At 31.7% G+C, this 23,251-nt stretch overlaps 1 protein-coding gene across 1 annotated transcript in view; it reads left to right on the plus strand.

Annotated features, from left to right (window-relative positions):
* The window catches only part of LOC114333519 (leucine-rich repeat-containing protein 24-like), a 264,133-nt gene that overhangs the window by 160,115 nt on the left and 80,767 nt on the right, over positions 1–23,251 (plus strand). The window lies entirely within an intron of this gene.

Genomic DNA, 23,251 nt, shown 5'->3' on the forward strand with positions numbered 1-23,251 from the left:
TTACTTAAAAAAGGTATAATACATTCAGCTCGCTAAACTCAACCGTTTTCGGGATAAACGCAGTTTAAACTGCGATACAACATAATTTTTTGCATAATATCATTGTAATTACACCCGAAAAACAAACCTAAAACCATAATAATTACCAAAAATGTATTCCAAATTTCTTCAAATGAGATTTGCGATGTGATGACATAAATATGAGAACTTGCACAGTGATTATAGTTTTAAGTTCAACGTTCAAGTTCATTTTCAAACTCAACTAGACAGAACCTTTCTCCTAACTGCACAGTCTTCCCTATTTACACATGGAGATACTGCTAATTATATCTGCATAAAAATTTTCGTTTCATTTATTTGGCTATTTTCTATTTGAACTGTATTAAACTACAAATCCGGTAAATCCCAAATAAGAAATACCACATATGGGTAATATAAAATAGACGAAATATAAAAAGAGATTTAAGGTCGTGTAGACTCTTCACTAATTGTATTTACTGTGCGGCAGTTTATGATTCGGAAAACATAACAATGCACTTAGAGCGCATCCTGAGAAAACCTTCTTGAAATATCCGTATCTAAACTTACACAATAAAGAACTTGAAAGCTATAACAAAACAGCGCAAAGTGTCTACCAGTCGCAGAAACAACTGGGATTTACGATGTCGCATTGTTGCCTGGTCTATTATATGCACAATTTCCAATTTTGCTTTAAAAGTCGTCTGTGGAAGTGGAAGTCTCCAGACAGGCACAATATCCAAGAAACGTTTGTAAATAGACCGCACTTCAGTCATACAGGAAGAAATTTCCGGTCCCAAATAAACAGGATTTTCGAAGGAATCTGCCAATCGGTCGTTTATTGCTTATCCAATTCTGATGTTTGCACAACAGACAACTCCGACTATAAAGCCTCAGGGCTCAGAAATGCTATTGCGAAGTCTCTCGCGAAATACACGGGCAAATACTGTAATAACTTTTCGAAAATGTGTTATAACTCAAATGTGGCCTTCGGCTGTTATTTCCACGACTAAAAAATTAGCTACATGTTTATGTTTACTAAGATCTTATGGGGTCGTATATTAAATCCTATATTATAGTGTTGAACAAACAGTTTTAATCAATCAACGGGTAATATTGTTGTTGTTCTGTAAGTCCGATTTCGCCTTACTGTAACAAATAGAAAAAAGAACTTCTGTTGGAGTGAATGTAAAGAGAGTGATAAACTCCAACAGAAGTAAGGAAAAAAGTAACTAGCTGCCTATTACAGCTGATGGAAAAAAATGACAAATATAGGTGGTATGTAGAAAAAATAGACGTACTGGGGTATGGAATATGAACTGATACTAAAAGTATGAATAGACAGAGGCAAATGGAGTTGGCTGGCATAGTATGGTATAGTTAGACCCAAACCCAGACATCCAAAGTGAAAGTTATCCTCCAACACCAAATTGTTCTATATGGTCCACATAATGTTCAGAAAAAAGTCACACCATTTTGAGGGTCGCGTTTGGGGGGAAGAGGGGGCAGAAACCTTCAAATTCGTAGTTTTTTAGGTTTTTCGTCAATATTTCCAAAACTAAACGGTTTAGCTTGAACAACCTTCTACACAAAATTATTCTACATTAAATTTGAAATAAAAATGGGCCCTTTGCATAACCTTTTTAAAATGAACAGTTCCAAAGTTACGGAGGTAGTATAGTATAATTGGTCCAAAAAAAAGCCTTACCCAGACATCCAAAGTAAAAGTTTTCCTTCAACACCAAATTGTTCTATATGGTCCACATATTGTTCAGTAAAAAGTTACACCATTTTGAGCGTCCGGTTTGGGGGGGAGATGGGGGAGAAGTCGGTAAATTTGTAGTTTTTTTTACGTTTTTGGTCAGTACTTATAAAACCTTGCTTTAGCGTAAGGAATGTTCTATGAAAAAATATTCTACATAAAATTTAAAACAAAAAAGGTTCTATACATAATTGTCATAAAATCAATGGTTCCAGAGTTACGGAGGGTGAAAAGTCGAGGTTTTCGATACTTTTTATATTTACCGATTTCTCCCCCCTCTCCCCGTCAAACCCGACGCTCAAAATGGTGTGACTTTTTCCTGAACATTATGTGGACCATATAGAACAATTTGGTGATGGAGAATAACTTTCACTTTGGATGTCTGGGTTTTTGGTATAGTTGTATCTTAAATATTGCCCAAAAAATATAAAAAGTATCGAAAACCTCAATTTTCGCCCTCCGTAACTCTGGAACCGTTAATTTGATAACAATTATGTATAGAACATTTTTTGTTTTAAATTTCATGTAGAACATTTTTGTATATAATATTGTTTACGCTAAAGCACAGTTTTAGAAATATTGACGAAAACCCTAAAAAACCTACTAATTTACCTATTCTCTCCCATCTCCCTCCCAAACCGGACGCTCAAAATGGTGTAACTTTTTACTGGACAATATGTGGACCATATAGAACATTTTGGTGTTGGAGGAAAACTTTTACTTTGGATGTTTGGGTTAGGCCTTTTTTTGGACCAGTTATACTATACTACCTCCGTAACTTTGAAACCATTCATTTTAGAAAGATTATGCATAGGGCCTTTTTTATTTCAAATTTAATGTAGAACAATTTTGTATAGAGGTTTGTTCATGCTAAATCGCATAGATTTAGAAATATTGGCGATAAACTTAAAAAACTACGAATTTACCGATTTCTCCCCCCTCTCCACCCCAAACCCGACGCTCAAAATGGTGTGACTTTTTCCTGAACATTATGTGGACCATATAGAACAATTTGATGTTGAAGGATAACTTTCACTGTGGATGTCTGGGTTATGCCATCTTTCGGATCAACTGTACTATATTAGCAAGGGATGCAAGAGAACAACTTGACACTCAAAGATGGATACGGCTCGTTTGCATGCCTGTCGAAGAACAGTAGCTCAAAGCAGATAATGATGACTAGAAAAGGTAAATACTAAAATAAGAATAATGTATGTACTGAAATTAGATAAAGAAGAATAATTATTGATAAAGAAGAATAAATTAACAAAACCAAACAAATCATGGGCTCCAAGAAAATGATTTTCGATCACTCTCCCAGGTATCTTAAAGTGCTGTCAAATATTAAATAAATAAATAAAGGTGAATGTCAAGGAATAATAAGAAATGGTATGCAAAATAAATAAACATTTATTAAAGATAACTACTAGATTTTTGACAATCTCTGACTTAACCAATGTGTATAATGTGACTCTAAAATGACAAAAGTTATAGTTTAACATATTCTACAATATAAAAACAGTAATGTTATCTGTTACAAAATTTAGTAAGTACCTCTTACGTACATATAGGGTACAACTCACATGAGACTACCAAATGGTTATAGTACGCTTGCTACGTACAACTAAAGTAAAACCCGACAAATTAATATCAAAAGTAATATAAATAAATAGACAAGAGTCTGACTAAGAAAAAATACTACAGGGTGATTGATTAGTAGGGTAAAGCTCAATAGCTCCGCTATAGTAATAGATAGCAATAAAAGTTAATAATAAAAATTTTAGCCACCTTTCAGCTTCACATTACAAAATTAGTTAGAATGTTACAGGGTGTTCGATAACACAGTGGCAGACCTAAATTTTGTTTTTTTAAGAGGAACACCCTATATTTTATTTTATATTCGAAATCCTGTTAACTTCTCCATCACAAAAATATAAAGGTTTGTAATGTTATACAGGGTATTTACAAAGTTATAACCAATTTTGTATGAAAATCGTAACAAGTTCAACTCCCTGTATAAATAAAAATAAGCTCAACAGCGGTGGTTTATTAATGCCATATTTTTTTATTTATTGTCAAAATTTTTAAGAATTATCGATATTGCTAATTTTCTTTATATCAAATACAGGGTGAGTCAAAACGCAAGTACATTATTTTCTCAGTAATGTTAAACGGAACACCCTGTATTTTATATCATTATTGAAAAGTAACATTAACGTACTTAAATTTTTATATAACATTCACTATGCCCAAATTTATTAGTTTGTAGCCCAAATTATTGTAGGTGTTTAAATTTATCTAAATTTTAAGTAAGCCATGACTGAATTGACAATTGAAGATTACCGATTATCAATCCGGTAATCAAGGTAACACTGTAGCAAATAAAGAAATAAAAATAATTTATTAGTAATACATTTTACAAACAAAAACGCAACCACTACATGCAACATATTGAAACAATTAAAAACTATCTTTTTATGTAAATGCAACAAATAAACAAAGAAAATTAGTAATAAATTTTACAAAAAAACACACAAACATAAAATACAATATTCTGTGAAGACAATTAAACACTACTTTTGTATGTAAATGTAACAATGTAACAAATAAAGAACGAAACATAATTTATCAGTAATACATTTTGCAAAAAAAACATGTTTAAAAAAACAAGATGCTACTTTTAATAAAATATTTTTAATATTTAATTACATAAGGTGTTCAAAATTATCTCCTAACACATTTATGTAAGCCTAAAAACGATCATGGAATGAGCTACTTACTCTACGGAGCATTTGTAAATTAACACATCGAAATACACTTTGTATTATATTTTTCATCTCATCCTTTGTTGTTGGAGGTAGGTTTATAAACTTCATTATTAACGTAACCTCAAAAAAATCAGTACAGTTTATTAAATTCTGGTGATTTGGCTGGCCTCGCTACCGGTCCATTGGAAAATGGAAATATCTCGAAAACTAATAAATTTAGACATATGGAATGTTATCTAAAAATTAAAGTACGGTAATGGTACTTCTCAATAGTGATATAAAATATAGGGTGTTTCACTTAAAATTACTGAGAAAATAATGTACTTGCGTTTTGACTCACCCTGTATTTGATATAAAGAAAATTAGCAATATAGACAATTCTTAAAAATTTTGACAATACGTTAAAAATGTGACATTAATAAACCATTGTTGTTTTACTTATTTTTATTTATACAGGGAGTTGAACTTGTTACGATTTTCATATAAAATTGGTTATAACTTTATAAATACCCCGTATAACATAACAAACCTTTATATTTTTGTGATGGAGAAGTTAACAGGATTTCGAATTTAAAATAAAATATAGGGTGTTCTATTTAAAAAAACATAAGTTTGGTCTGCCACTGTGTTATCGAACACCCTGTAACATTATAACTAATTTTGTAATGTGAAGCTCAAAGGTGGCTTAGATTTTTGTTATTAACTTTTATTGCTATCTATTACTATAGCGGAGCTATTGAGCTTTACCCTACTAATAAATCACCCTGTATAATGAATTAAGTAAAATTAATGAATGAAATTGAAGCGAAGAAATATAATATACAACCGACTTAAATTGGCCTAATAAATGAAGATAAGTAAATGAACACCAAAATATCTGGGAAACAAGCAACTAATATAACCTAAATTTACATAATGACATGAAATCGACCTAAATTAAAAATAAAATATAAAAACCTAATACCTTTTTGGCAAATACGCCGAGCTCAACGTACAATACCGCAAAATCATACATGTTTGGGAACTTAATAAACTTATGTGTACCTATATTAAAACCCAAATAAATGCGAGCTAAATCTCAAACAAAGTAATTAGTAAACACAATGTATCAACCAAAATGTCTGTGATATGAACTTCATAGTTACTACCAGACACAAAACTTAAATGTTCCCAACACAACACCCTCCTTGAACTACTCCCAAAAGGTTCTCTGCTGCGTCTCAGAAAATTAGCACGAGTGGGGGGTGCCGAACCATGTTTCCTGTAGGTACAGGTGTTGGAAAAAAACAGGAGCTGGAGAGCTCAATAGCTTGTTCCCAAATCGACCTATTCCCGTGTTGACTTGGCTGTGGCTGTAATAGGGCTTCCCTAGGTGATCAAAGGGGCTACGACTTCACATATTGGTTTCTTCCCAAATGGCTAAAAACATATCCTTCGTTTTATTTCTCATATAAACCGGTGAGCAAAAAGTAAAGAGAAGAAGAAATAAATGAGAAAAACTTTTTAGAAGAAATAATGCAGAAAAAGCGACCAATAAATAGAACAAAAACTAATCTCACGTAATCTTGAACTATTTTGGGTGTGAAGATATGAACAAATAATGACATTGAATTTGAAATTGAAATATAGAATGATTTATCTGAGAGAATATGATATTAATATAATAATAGCTATCTACACACATATTATATACCTTCATGAAATGGTATGAAACCAGGCAAAAGATAGTTACTTGACAATTTATAAAAATATTGGATGCTCAGTCAGTTTAAAACCTACAAAGAAGTGATAACTACTTCCAATATTAATTTGAGGACTTCCAAAAAATATTTGGTTATGTAAAACCAAAAAACTCATTAATATACTGTTATGATCTGCTTTCTATTACTTTTATTTTAATTGAGTATTTATTTCATTAATTATTGAATTGACGCAAATCATACATAAACAATTAATAAAAAATCTCAGGGTGCCTTTTTGTCATAAAAATTAACTAAAATTATCTTAGGTTATACTTATCTTTTCTCGTGGCTTCAGTATCTCTTAGTTGATCCTTATCGGGATAAAATAGGAAAAGGAAATAAATAGAAAAATCGTAAATAAGCACATACAAATACCTTTATTATTAAAAGCAATGCTCTGAAAATCTATCAATTAAATCCTGTGGGCATGATTGTCCAAATGAAACTTTTACCATATACAGTCAAACCCGCTTATTAGAATACCTGTTATAGAAATATCCCGGTTTAAGGAATAGAAATTTGAGTTCTCGAAACGTTTCTACCAGGCATAAATGATCGGTTATTAGAATATCCCGGTTATATGAATACTTTTGCTTGACACGAAGGCTATTCCAATAAACGGGTTCGACTGTAATTAATCTAATTTAAACAAATATTTATCGCTTTGTTCCTGATACCATTTATAAAATAAGCTAAACAAACAAATTTAGGTTTTGCAAAACTACTTATACTTCCTATTAAATTATTGAAATATTGGAACCTTAATTCATATGCTTTTACGCAAATATTTTAACTTCTGATTATAAAGAACATCTATCACATAAGTTATTGACTGACCTTTTTGATTCACACACAATGATATCTCCTCTCGACCCAAACAGCTCTTCCTTGTTGATTACGTTAGGCTACCAATCAAAGCCCTCTCCGTTCTCAGCATCAATCCAGCAGCATACCAGCAACTATTTCTCCAAAACACAAGCCAGGCCGCTTTTGACCAATACTCGTTCAATAAACTCCCAAAACTCTCTCCTCTCTTTCTCTCAATAATAGTCTCCTGAGACCAAGTATCTTTTTTACTTGGTGTCTTTGTGTTGGACTTTACAGAATCAAAGAGGTATTTCTTCTCGATTTGATTTGTCTCTCGTTCCACTTTTCAGTTACTCTTCACTAACAAACAAAACCACTAGTACTTGCTTCTGAACTCTACGCGAAAACTTTCGACTGCCCTTCTCGGATGCCCGCAACACAATAATCTTTCCTTTCCAAACTGTCTGAACATTCAAAACCTCTCTTTCCCCCTTCCAAATTGCCAAGCCAATCAGAAACATTTCTCTTTTCCATTCGAAAAACCCAACCATTCTTTCAAACAATACTTCTACTAAAACTAATCACTTTTCGGAAATTATACAAAAATTCTTGTGTTAAATTCTTAAACAGACTTAAAATTCCAAATCTCTCTACATTTATTTTTCTAAAAACTAATAATTACAACTACCTGTGGATTTTACCTTCTCGTAACAAACAATCCTTTTAAATTATAATCCGAAATAAATTGTCATTTCACTTCACTGTATTTACAAATGTCTTTAAGTCTTCAGGGAAAATCTCATTAAGGAGAAACCCACTGCGTAAAAGCTACCTTCTACTAAATAGTTACAAATCAATATACAGGGTGTATCAAATTTATGTGCCCGCGTTATAAATAAAAATTTAAATTTTTACTCTATCTTTGATTGATAAAGTGATACATAATAATACCTATAATTTCCCTTAATGAATATTCAATAAAGATCAAAATAATCTACATAAACTTCACCTAATTGGTTCACTAAGGAAATGTAACAATGAAACTAGTATTTCTAATATTCCATAACAAAAAACATCCCAAGGCTAACAAAACAATTAGTATAAAAAAGAACCCTCACCGGATGATTCCTATTCAGGCTCCAAGAGGAGTTGTGTCACACACATGTCTCCCTAGTCCAGACAACCATTGGTGGTAAGTTTTCACTTTAAAACTGCTGTTGTTTAAAATAGGTTGGATGGAAATCATCCGCCATTTCATGGTACCAACGTACCAACCTCACGTACAGCCACAAGCCAAGTGTCGATGTCGATCATTCCTCTCTCGTTCAAAGAGGAGAACGTCAAATTACCACGGAACACGAATTAAACGTCAAGGAACGATTCAACAAGTATGTTCCGTAGACGCCGACGTCTGACGTCACGTAAGTAGTCCTTTACGAGAAAATTAAAAATAATTTGAAAGAAATCAACATAAAATAAATTATACAATAATTAACAAGTTCAAAAAGGATTCCGTAACGTGTCAAACCGTTACATTACACTTACAACTTATATACTACACATGTTTTTTTATAGATGTCACCACTTAACTCAATAATTATAGAATAATATGGACTAAGCTACTTTTTGAAGTGACAGTCCATGACCCCTTCAATTGGATATCACCTTGTATTGGTGGTGGTCTAATTTCGGAACATTGTTACATACGGGTTGTATGATTTATAAGTTCAAAAAATAATGAATTTATAACATAAAAAACTTTAAACAAAAACAAGAAAAATAAGCGACCAAATTCATATAAATTTAATTAAAATGTATACCTATTCCAACATTGAACAATATTTACACGTTTTAAAAATAATTAACGCTACAACTGCGTTCTATTTCTGTAAAATCAGACTACACATTATTTTGCAAAATAAACTTGTAAAATTTCTGCATTGTAATCGATACATATCCAACATGTTTGTTCAGCACTTTAAATAAATCGGAAAAACAGAAAGAAAAATAAGAAACGTTATTTTTAGCTTTGGCTTTAAATTGATTTGAATAAAATAGCGGATGTGGCTATAAAAATATTTGTTAGTCTAGTATTGTTTTTTACTGTTTTATAACAAGGAGTAAAGACAAATTAACTCAAGAATTTATTAATTCATTGCGAAATTTTCAATTCTTGAAATTTCTTTTCCGTAAATATTTTAGGCTGTAGTAAACTGAATTATAATTTTTATTGCATTATGTCCAACGTACATTGAATAAGAAACTTATAAACTTATCAAGAGTTGTCATTTTAGTCTAGGCGCCAGAGGGGTCACCGTGTCCTTTTCACTTCTGATGGAAAAACTCAACGGTTTCTTATGGACTTTTGGCTGCTGATTACGAATTTCGAGGGTGGATTTCGATCCTAGTGGTCAAAAAATTGTTATAAACAATCTAATTGTTTATAAGACTCTGGCTCGTAAACTAAATGAGATACAAAAAAATGTTTCAAATAAAATTTGTTCCTTATAAAAAACGAAGAAAAAAACGTTTACTAAACTTAAAACCAACAACTAGAACTCAAGATATTGTAAAATTAATACAAATTGCAAATTGCAAAATAAGTATTTTTTGAAGGTTTATCGATCGTAACTGAGCTTCTGCGAATTCAAATGAGCCTTAGAAGATTTCATTGTAAATCTTAATTAATAGGCTTCCAGACAAAGTTTATTAAATTACTTTATCTTTATACGCGTTTGAAAGTTATACGCGTTTGTAGTTATAATTTTCTTAAAAAAAATGTACATTAATTTGTTTACAAGGGTTTCAAATAAATTTGAGCTATAAACAATTATACTTTAATTCAAAAAATGATAGAATTTGAGCTTATGAAAATTGTCGTAAGTGTATTTTTGGCCAAGAGATCGACATTTTAATGGCGCGCTATGAGGCTCAAGATCGGCTCACAGTCAAGTAAGTGACGAAATTCGTAGCCAAAATGTGGACATCTTGGCCAAAACTAAACTTACGAACATTTTCGTAAGCTCAAATTGTTCCTTTTGAGTTCTTCTATCATGATTGAAGTATAAATGTTAAGATAAAATTTGCTTGAAACTCTTATAAACAAATTAATGTATAATTTTTGAAAGAAAATTATAAATTCAAACGGGTATAACTTTAAAACGAATTAAGATAATGTAATTTAACCCAACTTTGTTTGGAAGGCTATTAACTAAGCTTTAAAATTAGGGCTTTTAAGGCTCATTTTAAATCGTAGAAGCCGAGTTACGATCGATAAAGCTTCAAAAAATACTTATTTTGCAATTTTCAATTTGTATTGTGCACTAATTTTACAATATCTTGAGTTGTAATTGTTGGATTTAAGTTTAGTAAACGTTTTTTTCTTCGTTTGTTATGAAGAAATAAATTTTATTTTAGAAGTTTAGTAAACATTTTTTTTATCCCTTTTATTTTATGAGCCAGAGCCTTATAAATAATTAAATTGTTAAGAACAATTTTTTGACCACTCGGATCGAAATGCACCCTCGAAATTCGTAATCAGCAGCCAAAAATCCATAAGAAGCCGCTGAGTTTGTCCATCAGAATTGTAAAGGACACGGTGACCTTTATTTGGCGCCTAGACTATTTATTCTCCGGCTTGATTTTAATTTATAAGAAAATTACCTGTTTTCTTTCTTGAGACGTGTAGTTCATTCTAGGTTTTTAGCTTGAGTTTGCTCATAAATAATTGCTGCTCTTAGGCAGTGTTTCTCTAGTAAGAGCTAAAACTTTTAATTTTAGATTCGGCAATGGTACCCTCAGGTCTTTTAAGTAGACTTGGTATCTGTGCTGTATCCCTGGAAGCAAGCTTTTACAGTAATCGTTTTCTTGTATATTTCCCAGTTTCCCAATTTTTTTGACTTTTTTTGATGGTCTCCTTACTTCTTTTCTTAGCTCATCTAGTTTTCTTCCCCGCCAAGTCCTTTCTCTGTTATTTGTCTTGGTTTTGATAGGGCAGTTCTCCTGGTATGATGTAACAATTACCTCCCTGATTCGATCATTTTCCTTATCAATATTTAAACATCTTTTGATATTGCTACTTAATAGTAGTTTCTATCTTTACTTCCTAATAGGTTCGATATCTTTCTAAATTTGTGCGCTTCGGATTCCTGTAGCCTATTAAGGGTGGTTTACCTGTATATAAAGTATGGTCGAAGCAAAGATCTGTGGGATATGCGCATTTTATCAATGAAATTCGATATTTTTAGGATATTCCAAAAGCCGCTACAGATAAAATGTTTTAACAACCCATTAATCATTCAGAATTAGTCGACGGATATTAATACAGTTAAAATAATTAAGACGATAACTGGACGATAATTATTTAATGAGTGAAATTTAAAGTTTTTTCTACCTTAATGACAAAAAAAAGCAAGCTCATTAACAGAACCCAATTAAAAAGTATTTTGCGCATCATATTTGAAACATTATTTGGTTGAAAAATCTCACTTTTGTTGGCAAAAAAATATAATAATTTGTCTGGACTCAATTACAGTTCTGTTTATCTTAAAAGGGTTATGTTACTATCAACATTCACACAGTGTTGCAAAACTGAATTTTGTTATTTTGAGTGTAAATTTTCACAGCGATCTCCGAGGGTACAATAAACTTTTGATTAACTGTATATAAGATAAAAATGAAAAAAATGTTTAATAATCTAGACTTTCCTCTGGAGTTGAGCATAAGAGTCTTAAGAAGCTACGTGCTCTCGTCTTTGTTGTATAAAATGGAAAGCTGGACACTAAAAGTAGACAATATAAAGAAGTTGGAAGCATTTGAGATGTGGTACTACAGAAGGATTTTGTAAATACCATGGATCCAACGAGTTACAAATGCAGACGTGTTAAGAAGGCCACAAAAGGATTGCGAGGTGATAAAAAGAATTTAAGGCTTATAAGGCACGCTAAAAATAAGGGTAAAAGATCCATAGGTAGAAGAAGAATTTCCTAGATGAGAAACTCAGGAGAGTGGCAGAGTTGCAGCTCAGTAGATCTTTTCAGAGCATCCGCCAATAAGGTGCGGATAGCTGTGATGATAGCCAACCGCCGATAGGAGAAGGAACTACAAGAAGAAGAAGATGAAGGAGAACTGAAGGCACAACATAAAAGAATGAAACAACTACATAAGCAGAATGGGGGAGATCTATGTCGTGAACGTAATCGAGTAATAGAGCATCGAGAATAATAGAGTATCGAGAATCGAAAATAGAATAATCGATCCGCCAATGGAAAAGCAGAAATGCTTATAAAAAGAAAGTAAACGAAAAAAAGGTGTATGTTGTAGTATTTTCACTATGTCGAGTAGACTTTATTGTTTCCACATCTACTAGTTTTAATTAAACAAATCTTAATAAGGAGTGCGGTCGTAAACTTAGTTAATGAGGTACACCTAAATTTAGTCTCCAAGTTTTTCATCATTTTTCTATAGTAAACCTTTAAATTAACTATAAGGATCATACACAGTAGTTTAGTTATTAGTGGTGATTTGATTACAGTAAGTACTTTTATCAATATATTTACGGTTTGATCGAAATCTTACAGAATTAAAAATTTCAATCCAATCATACAGTTTTCTAAATGCGAAAACGATTAAAAACTTGTTTTTTGGCTTATCTTAGACAAGTTAAATACTTTGTAAGTAACAGAGTCGTACCGACCCAATTACAATATAATGAAACGAAATAAGAAAATTTAAATAAAAAGTATTTAACAACTTTATCCGATGGCTGGCACTTCTGACTACAGGGGTCCTTCAATGTTACTCGATCAACAAACACCATATTATTCTACAATTACCCAACAGAAAGCAGCTACATTTCCTGCCAAAAACAACCGATTATTATACCAGCAGTAGACACATTAAAATTAGAAGACTACGTTACAGTAATATGATCACTAGTACAGCCCAAAAAAGTGCTCTTTTCATCGAGAATTTCTAACGGCAGAATCTGCATCAACCTCTCCAGCAACGAAGTTGTTTTTTTAACAGACCACGGAGGAATAAAACTATGAGACAATGTTATTAGAGCGAGAAGATTAGCCACTCCTGCTAATAGGTTACTGTTGTCTAATGTCTGTCCGACTATTCCTCATCACATCGTCGAAAAATATCTTGCTGAGAATGGGATCTTCTTTCACCGATGTCTTTCTTAAGAGCGGGAATTCAAGACCCTCAATATAGTCACGTATTAAGCTTCCGTAGTCAGGTGTACTATACACCTGTCGACAATCTTGTCATTCCTGAATCAATTCTCATTGACTTCGATAATACGTTTTACCGAATCTTTCTTTCTGATGGACTCACCTGCTATCTTTGTCATCAATCTGGTCATATAGCCTCAATATGTACCAATACGGCCATACTGCTAAATCTGATACAACAACAGGAGAAACAGTTTCTACAGAATCACTTATCCAACCTGCAAAGGAATTTATTGATGAAGCTTCAAGCCAGTTTGATTTAAACTATGCAGAGATAGTCAGATTTCTGGATGATGCACATGGTTCCCCCAATCCATTAAATATCGCACAAGAATACACAGAAAACATTGCAGGAATATTAACAATACTAAGAGAAATCTATCCCAAACTCAAAGACAGACGCATTAAATCTAGAATTACACGAATAATAAAGAAAATGCGCCGTCAACTAAATCTAGAACAAATTGAACATGATGACAACTCCGAAGATACAGATGTTTCTTAAGGAAACCCCACTTAAAAAAATCAATATAATAAATATTAACAATAAATGGATATTATTTAGTGGAATATACAAGGATTAATTACACACATCGAAACACTTCAACTTCTAATAAAAGAAATAAACCCACAAAGTATATATCTACAAGAAAGAAACTTTAAAAACAACAAAAAATATAACTTAAAACATTTTGATTCCTACCACAAATTTTGATTGTTATAGACTGTCCACTATATCAACTGAAAAGACAAGCTACTGGACTACCAAGTGATAATAAGTGTGCATTAGATTGTGATTGTGACAAAATCATTCGGTTTTTAAAAGAAACTAAAGTCTATAACCAAATACGAGTGCTAACGTTAAGAACAATTATAAATTAAAATCAACTTTGTAAAAACTCTGTAGTTTGTATATTATATTAATTAAATATATATTTAATGGAGTCAATGAAGGTTTTCACCTCCGATTTCGTTGAACCTCCATCGATTTGCATGCAAATTGGTAAGTATGTAGAGGATACATCAAGAATCAAAGGTGACATGGTGCCAACTTGCGCTTTTACCCTGGGGGGGGGGGATGCCACCCCTTCTCGGGGGTGGAAATTATTTTATTAAAAATAATACCACTAATCGATCGAGGGACAAATTATAAGTAAAATTTGTTAGATAAAGTTATTCCAATAAATCAATAGTTTTTGAGTTATTAAAGATCAAAGTTTTGATTTTTCCTGAAAAAAATCCATGTTTTAAAGCAGTTTTTCATAAATAACTCAAAAACCATAAGTTTCTTTAAAAAAGTTGTTATTACCAAAATCGAAGATAATATAAAAATAAATAAGCTCCTTATTCGAAAAATCCTTTATTACATATACAAAGTGAGTTACATGCAATTGAATGTATATTTTTTTCCGCGAGTACTCAAATCTTAGAATTCAAGCTTAAATAACAGGAAAACGATGCACTTTGTTAAATCTATATACTAAACCTTTTAATAAAGTACTTAAAGGTAACTATCAAAAAGCTATATAAGAAGTCGATAGCATCAAAATTAAGCAAGTTATGATGGAAATAAGAGGACCCTTTCAGATTTTTTAGGGAAGAATGAAAAATGAAACATACGTCATTTTCACAAAAATTAAAATTTATAGTAACCCATTTAAAGCTTTATTTATTTTAACATGAATAATAACTTCAACAATTTTGACCGGTTTAGAATGCATATTTTTGAAAAAAAAATACGATTAAAAAAAATTAGAATTTTTCAAATTTTCGTGAATTTCATTTTCTTTTGATAATAACTCCAAAAATACTCGATATACTTAAAAAATGGTAGAGAACAAAATTTTAGCTTTAACTTCATTTAAGCTTTTAATATTTTTTTACGACAAAAAATAACCGAGATAGAAACATTTAAAACCTAAATTTTACTGCGAGAACCATGTAACCGGGGCCCTTTCCCTTGTAGTTAAAAAAAAAATAAAGGATTTAGAAAATCATGTTTAATACAATCTTATGTTCCTTTTACTTAGCTCTGTAATGGTTTTTGGATAAATCTCATATTTCAAAAATTAACTGAGTTATTTTAAAAAAACCAATAACATTTTCTTTAAAAAAATTTTATAGCGGAGTTTTTGTATGTATACAGGTTGTGGGAAGTCCAATTAGTCGTTTGTTGTAGGAGATACGAAAAAAGTTTATTTAGGTGAGATTGGGGCATAGATAATATCAGAATTGAAATACATTGCCAAATATACAGGGCCACCCATATTGACTGGGTGAAAAAAAATTATCTTTTGTTTAATGGAACACCCTGTATATTTTTGTATATTTTTACATTTTTAGATTCTCCTCTATGTTTTATTTCTTAAAATATCAGGTTTTGTGATGTTATACGAAGTAGTTTAAAAGATAATTACGTTTATTTTTTCAAATTTCATAGCAATATTCACCCCCTGTATAATTGTAGTGATTTGACATCAGAAAATCAGTTTATGTTCAAGTGATTTTTAATATAGTCTATTATTGTTAAACATTATTAATCTAACAAAATGTTTAATTTTAGCTAATACAGGGTTGGTCGAAACTGAATGACTGTTTTCTCAAAGTTTGAGAGTATGAGTTTTCTCAAACGGAGCAGCATGTAATGCCTGTAATGAGCATTATAATGAAATGCTATTGTATGGCACTTTATTCTTTCCCACCCTGCCAGTGAGAACTGAATTTATTTTTGAAATCCCTAACTTTATGTCTTTAATTATTTTAAATATTGTAAACGATTAAAAAACAATTAAATTGAATGAATAACCAGTGTAAAGTATATCTTCCATATTTACTTCATATTTAACGTAGCCTGTACCATAACATTGCACAGATTATTATCCCTGTATAGCAACGATATACCATGAATGTGAATTCATACTTGAGAAATGTCCTATATCCAGTCTCACAAAAAAAAGGGATTCTTCAAACATGATATATATGCAGACAAAATCAGCCAAAGTGATTTGCGATATCTAATTAAAGGCCGTACCAAGTTGGTTTTGTTGAATATAGCATGAAAGCACGACGATACTTTAGTGATAAGCGTATTTTTCGTAGTAGCTATAGTATGTTGTTTTACATTATGTATTACCTATATTAAATTAGTTTTAGTATGTTTCGTTTATCTAAAAAAATGTAAAACAAACAAAAATCTGTTTTTCTTGTAGTTGTTTTTTCGTATAGATATTGTTTTATATTGTAGTAAATTGAATTTAGTTTTAGTATGTTCCGTTTGTTTGTAGAATTATATTTAATTAGATTTGCTTTAATTACTAAAATAAATAAATTTTCAATTTTATTTTATGTATTTGTGGAAAAGGAAACCTAGCATTAGCGGCCACATTTCTATAACGGCCAATTGTTTTCTATTTTTAGTGGTCGTTATTGGCAGGTTTTACTGTACCAATAATATTTTATTAAATTATGAAATATTATTTAAATAAAAAATTTATAAACTTGATAACAGAAAGTTTGCTTAGAATTTACTCCTCTATCTAATTATGGGGTTATTTTTAATAAAATAGTGTTCACCCATGAGAAGAGGTAACATCCACCCCCAGGATAAAAGCGCGAGTTGGTACCACATCAGTTGGTTTGTTGTTTCTTGAGGTATCCTATAACTACTTACCAATTTTCATGAAAATTGATGGAGGTTCAACGAAATCAGTGAAAACCTTCAGTGACTGCCTTTTTGGAAATATAAAAGAATAATTTTTTTCGTGATTGTCGATTTGCTAATTTTCTGATTTTTGGTTGCTATAAGGTTTGAAAAATTAATAAAAATTATAAATCATGCACATAAATGTAAAAAAATATTTATTTTACTTAATTAAACGAGATTGCTTGAGCCAGAATGCTGAAATCTGCATTTTTATCATTAAAAAAAAGGTGGATTTCATCCCTAAAATGCAGAAAGCGCAACTTGGTGCCATATCACTTTTATTTTTTGAGGTATTCTCTAACTAATCAACAATTTTCATGAAAATCGATGAAGGTTCAAAGAAATCGTGGGTGAAAACATTCAGTGACTACACTTTTAGAAATATAGAAGAATAAGGTTTTTGTGATTTTCGACTTGTTAATATTCAGATTTTTGGTTACTATAATGTTTGAAAAATTAAAAAAAAAAAGTAATTCATGCACATAAATATAAAACAAATATTTATTTTTCTTAATTAAAGATTACTTGCGCCATAATGCGGAAATCTGCATTTTTTATAATTTAAAATGTAGGGGTGTATTGCACCCCTAAAATGTAAAATCGCAAGTTGATTCTATATATTTTTTATTGCTTGAGTTATCCTCTAATTACTTACCGATTTTCATGAAAATCGATGAAGGTTCAACGACATAGGAAGTGAAAACTTACAGTGACTGCACTTTCAGAAATCTAAAAAATAATTTTTAAAAAGGGGTGTATTTCACCCCTAAAATGCAAAAAGCGCAAGTTGGGACTATGTCACCTTTATTACTTGAGGTATCCTTTAACCACTCACCAATTTTTATGAAAATCGATGGAGGTTCAACGAAATCTGAGGTAATAACTCATATCCACCTTCATTGACTCCACTAATTGTACCACCGCTAATAACCTTTTATGGCTGATGCGGGTTATTTCTAATAAAAAAAATATTAATAATTTTCCACATCCTTTTTAAAAAAGACAAAATCATTAAAAAAGTTTTTAGTCGCTTAAACACATATAAATCATTATATCCTTGTAAATGTCATTTTGTTTTGGACAAATGTATTTGGCAGAATAATATAATTTTTTAGAAAGTATTAAATTCCGACCAAATAAAACGCAGAGATGAAAACGTCCTCGTTATATAGTTTTTACGTTCTCCTGACATTTAACAAATTTAACTAAATTCGTTTTGCATTTAAAACGAAGCTGAAATAAGTCAGCGAAAAAAGTAAATACGTCACATATTATAGCGACCTTTTTTTATAGTCCAGTCACTGTGGAGGCATAATCTCGAAATACCTGGAAATTTTTTATAACTGATATGAATCGATTTTGCTAAAAATTTCGAATTAGGCTTATTTTACCTCCTTCTTTAAAGGTTATACAGTGATGAGCGCACTAATAACCGGAAAAATAGCGCAAAAGATGGAAAACATATTACATTGCGAAACAAAAAGAGGTGAAACTAATGGAGATGGAAATGATCGTTATAAACGTATAAAATTAACATTACATTACATAATTCCCCACCTTTAGACGTATCAGAGGAGTATGACAACTGTCACTGTGACAGTAGAATTTTATAAAATACTCCTGTCACAGATTTCTAAAGGTGGGAAACTATGTAATATAACGTTAATTTATACGTTTGTAACGATCATTTTCACCCTTCCCTAGTTGCATCTCTTTTTGTTTCGCAATGTAATATGTTTTCCATCTTTTGAGCTATTTTGTCGGTTATTAGCGCGCTCATCACTGTATATACTCTAGGTAAATCATTTATTTTTAAGAAGTGAACACAACCTCTTATAAAAAAAATGAATAACATTTTATATAATCTTGAGACCAGTCTACCCTCTCGGGTACTGATATAACGTGTGCTTTGTTAACAGTGTACAAATCTCTTCCATTACTTTCTGTCCTGCGCCATAGCCTTAGCTTCGTTACATGATACTCCTTTTTTGTCAAGCATCTTTGCAATGACTTCGTTCCATGTCTCTATAGGTCTTCCTCTACTTCTTTTCCTCTGCACCTTCGTTTCCCATTTCGTTTTAACTGGTACCTCGTAACAAGACAAGATCAACAGCAAGACCTCAATGCAATGGACCGATGACCTCGAAATAATTATCACCAATTGGATAGCAGAAGCGAAGAACAAAAGAAGATCGAATTATCTGGAGGCGGCCTATGTTCGGCAACGGACAAATCAGGGCTTATTGATGATGAGGAAGCAAACCTCCCATGATATAGAATTATTATTGTAGTTAGAATTTACTAATGTAAAGGCGATTGCGACATGCCGTTGGGCTAGGTCACTACTACTGTTGATGTTTATACTCACAGTTCGAATACCAGTAAATAAAGTATGATATAGTCAGATTAAAGTCGTATTTATTATACATTTAATTAATTAAGATGCAAAGCCACTTGATCCCAACAACCAACCAAATTTCCGTTACAACTATTTTAATGCTCTGGTAATTTTCTGTAAGCATTAATTACAGAATGAGCATTGATTAATAACTACAGGAGGAATATTTATAATCAATGGCAAGAGGGAGAGATGTAAATGTATTTCCATTCTGAAGAAGAACTGCTTTTAAGCTTTTCGTAGAGCTTCTAAACAAAATTTTTTGATTCTCACTTAATGAATTAACCACAAAATTACTTGGACATTTTGTACTATATTTAATATAGTACAAAGAGTCCAAGTAATTTTTACACTTTTTAGAAGACATTTTTAAGCCTCGCGACATATAAAATACGTTATTCCTTTGACCTGCTCACGCGCACACTACCATGTCAGTCTGCCACTTCGCTTTTCACACCCACAGTCTCCCTCACCTCATTCATCTTAAATGCAACGACTTCTCAAAAATCTGCCGAAATATGTATTTTTCAACAGCAAACTTTATTTATAGATTTTATGGCCCTTTCAGAGACAACGTGACAAAGGAATGGAGAAGCCGATACAACAACGAGTTAGACTCTCTATCCGGAAAGGAAAATATAGTCATATAGGCCAATATACTCAGATGGGCAGGGCATGTGATATGCAGTAACGACAATCGCCTTATAAACAATGTCTTTTGGGAAAGGCCAGATGGAAGAAGGTCTGTGTAACGGCCTAGAACGAGGTGGAAAATGCGGTCAACGAAGATCTAGAGAAAATGGGAGTGAGACAGTGGGAATTAGTGGCGCAGAACCGACAAACATGGAAGGCAATAGATCACGAAGAGTTGTAACGCCATTGATGATGAAGATGATGATTGATTTTATTCTTAATTTTCGATGTATACAGGATGTTTCATTAATAATTGTCCATATAGTAACTGAAGAAAGCTTAGCACAAAATACGAAGATTTAACCTAAAACACTTAAATAAAAAATGTGGTTCCTTATTGACTTACAGGCTGTTTTATCTAAAAATTTAAAAACTATTTTTGCTCAGCATTTTAATACTATTCGACGTATCCTTTTCATACTTGACAGGAAGTATATGTACTGTACAAACTACTAAATTATGTTAAACAAACGTTTCTGGTTATTACCAGAGGCGTACGAAGGGGAAAAGTGAATGGTTGACCCTTTCCAAATTCTACGCCACTGGCGAAATTGCAATTTTTGGATTCTCCAAGACTTTCTATGAAAATAATATACTTTTCATTCGTAACGATAAAGTCATTAGTTTTCGAGATTTTTGAAGTTAAAAATGAAACGACACGGTTATTTTGATTAATGTATTGTGTCGCTTAATTTTTAATTTCAAATATCTCGAAAACTAATCATTTTATCGTTACGAATGACAAGTATATTATTTACATATAAAGTATTGGAAAATTAAAAAATTACACTAAAATAGCAATTTCGTCAGTGGCGTAGAATTTGGGAAGGGTCAACCAGCCACTATCTCCTGTCGTACGCCTCTGGTAGCAGCTAGAAACGTTTATTTATCTCAATTTAGTAGGGTGTATAGTACCTACACTTTCTGCCAAGTATGATAAGGATACGCCAAATAGTTTTAAAGTGCTGGGTACAAATAATTTTTAAATTTTAATCATATCATCTATATAAATAAAAATGAATGTTTGTATGTGTGTATGTATGTATGTTCCTTATAGACTCGCAAACTATGCATTTGATCGTATGATGATCTTAATCGAAGTTGTTGTACATGAACCCGGGATGGTTTCTGAGTTGGTACGACCAATCTAAGTAAAAAAGGGGTTTGCCCCCATTATTATTTTTTATTTTTTTGGACAAACTGTTCTTTGTTAATTTTATATGATGTAGAATCAAAAGATACATACAATCCTAAATTTTCATTTTTCTATCACTAACCGTTATTTTTTATTAGCCATCTAAATATTACCTCTTCTATATAAATAAAAATGAATGTTTGTATGTATGTTCCTTATAGACTCGCAAATTATGCATTTGATCGTATGATGACCTTAATCGAAGTTGTTGTACATGAACCCGGGATGGTTTCTGAGTTGGTACGACCAATCTAAGTAAAAAAGAGGGCTTCTCCCCCATAATTATTTTTTATTTTTTTGGACAAACTGTTTTTGTTAATTTTATATGATGTAGAATCAAAAGATACACACAATCCTAAATTTGCACTTTTCTATCACCAACCGGTATTTTTTAACAGCCATCTAAATATTACCTCTTCTATATAAATAAAAATGAAAGTTTGTATGTATGTATGTATGTATGTATGTTCCTTATAGACTCGCAAACTATGCATTTGATCGTATGATGACCTTAATCGAAGTTGTTGTACATGAACCCGGGATTGTTTCTGAGTTGGTACGACCAATCTAAGTAAAAAGGGGGCTTGCCCCTCCCATAATTTTTTTTTATGTTTTTGGAAAAACTGTTTTTTGTTAATTTTATGTGATGTAGAATCAAAAGATATAGACAATCCTAAATTTTCACTTTTCTATCACCAATCGTTATTTTTTAATAGCCATCTAAATATTACCTCTTCTATATAAATAAAAATAAATGTATGTATGTATGTATGTATATGTATGTTCCTTATAGACTCGCAAACTATGAATTTGATCGTATGATGATCTTAATTAAAGTCATGAACCTAGATGCCAACTCCGCGAGTATCGAGAATCGGCGAAATTAATGAATTCAATGGAGGGTATGGTATTTTAAAATTTGTGAGAAGTGAAAGACTGTTATGGCTGGTATATGTCTAGAGACAAGAAGATACAAAGCAATAACGAAAATATTACAATAGATGTCGACATGAAAACGAAATAAATGAAGGCCTAGAACCATATGGTTGTTTGACGTTGAAGACGACCTGAAAACTATGAATGTACGACAATGGACAAGGACATAACTATACAGGCAGAGACCAATCCAGGTTTATGGTGTCAAAGGAACAAGAATAATTAAAAAATACATACACAACTGAATTTTTGCCCTTTTATCACCTACTCTTATTTGTTAATAGCCAGATTAGTAACTTAATAATTTCTAACCGAGTTCGATAACTGACCAGTAATAATTATCAGTTGAAAGACCAGTCATCCCACCAGGCATCTAACGGTGTCACTTCTTACTCAGTAAACAGCAATATAGTTGTTTATGTATCGAAAGTAATAGTGGCGATTAATTGGTAGTTTACTTTCCCAATGTAACTCTCAAGTAAATTTATTATTAATTTGATGGGCCACAATCACCAAGGAGAAATACAAAGGAGAGGATGTCTTTGTTCCTCGTATTCCGATGATTCCAACAGATTTGCCATTTGATTTCAGATATCTACAATGTGCCGTGCCCTTGGCTTTTACCATGACGATAAACAAAGCGCAATTTTTTGGAACTAAAAAGCATGTGGACTTTAGTAAATTTTATATTTCTAAGGTGGTACGAAGTTCGCCTGGTCAGCTAGTATTATCATAAATTAATCAAAATAACTGTGCCGTTTCACATATAACTTCAAATATCTCGAAAACTAATGACTTTATCTGTACAAATAAAGAGTATATTATTTACGTAGAAAGTATTCAAGAATCTAAAAATGTCACTAAAAAGTAACTCCTCCAGTGGCGTAGAATTTAAGAAGGGTCAACCATTCACTATCCCCTGTCGTACGCCTCTGGTATTAGCTAGAAACGTTTTTTTTTGTAGGGTGTATAGTAGTCGCACTTTTTGCG

This window comes from Diabrotica virgifera, chromosome 1, assembly GCF_917563875.1.
Source record: "Diabrotica virgifera virgifera chromosome 1, PGI_DIABVI_V3a".
In the NCBI taxonomy this organism is placed as follows: Eukaryota; Metazoa; Arthropoda; class Insecta; order Coleoptera; family Chrysomelidae; genus Diabrotica; species Diabrotica virgifera.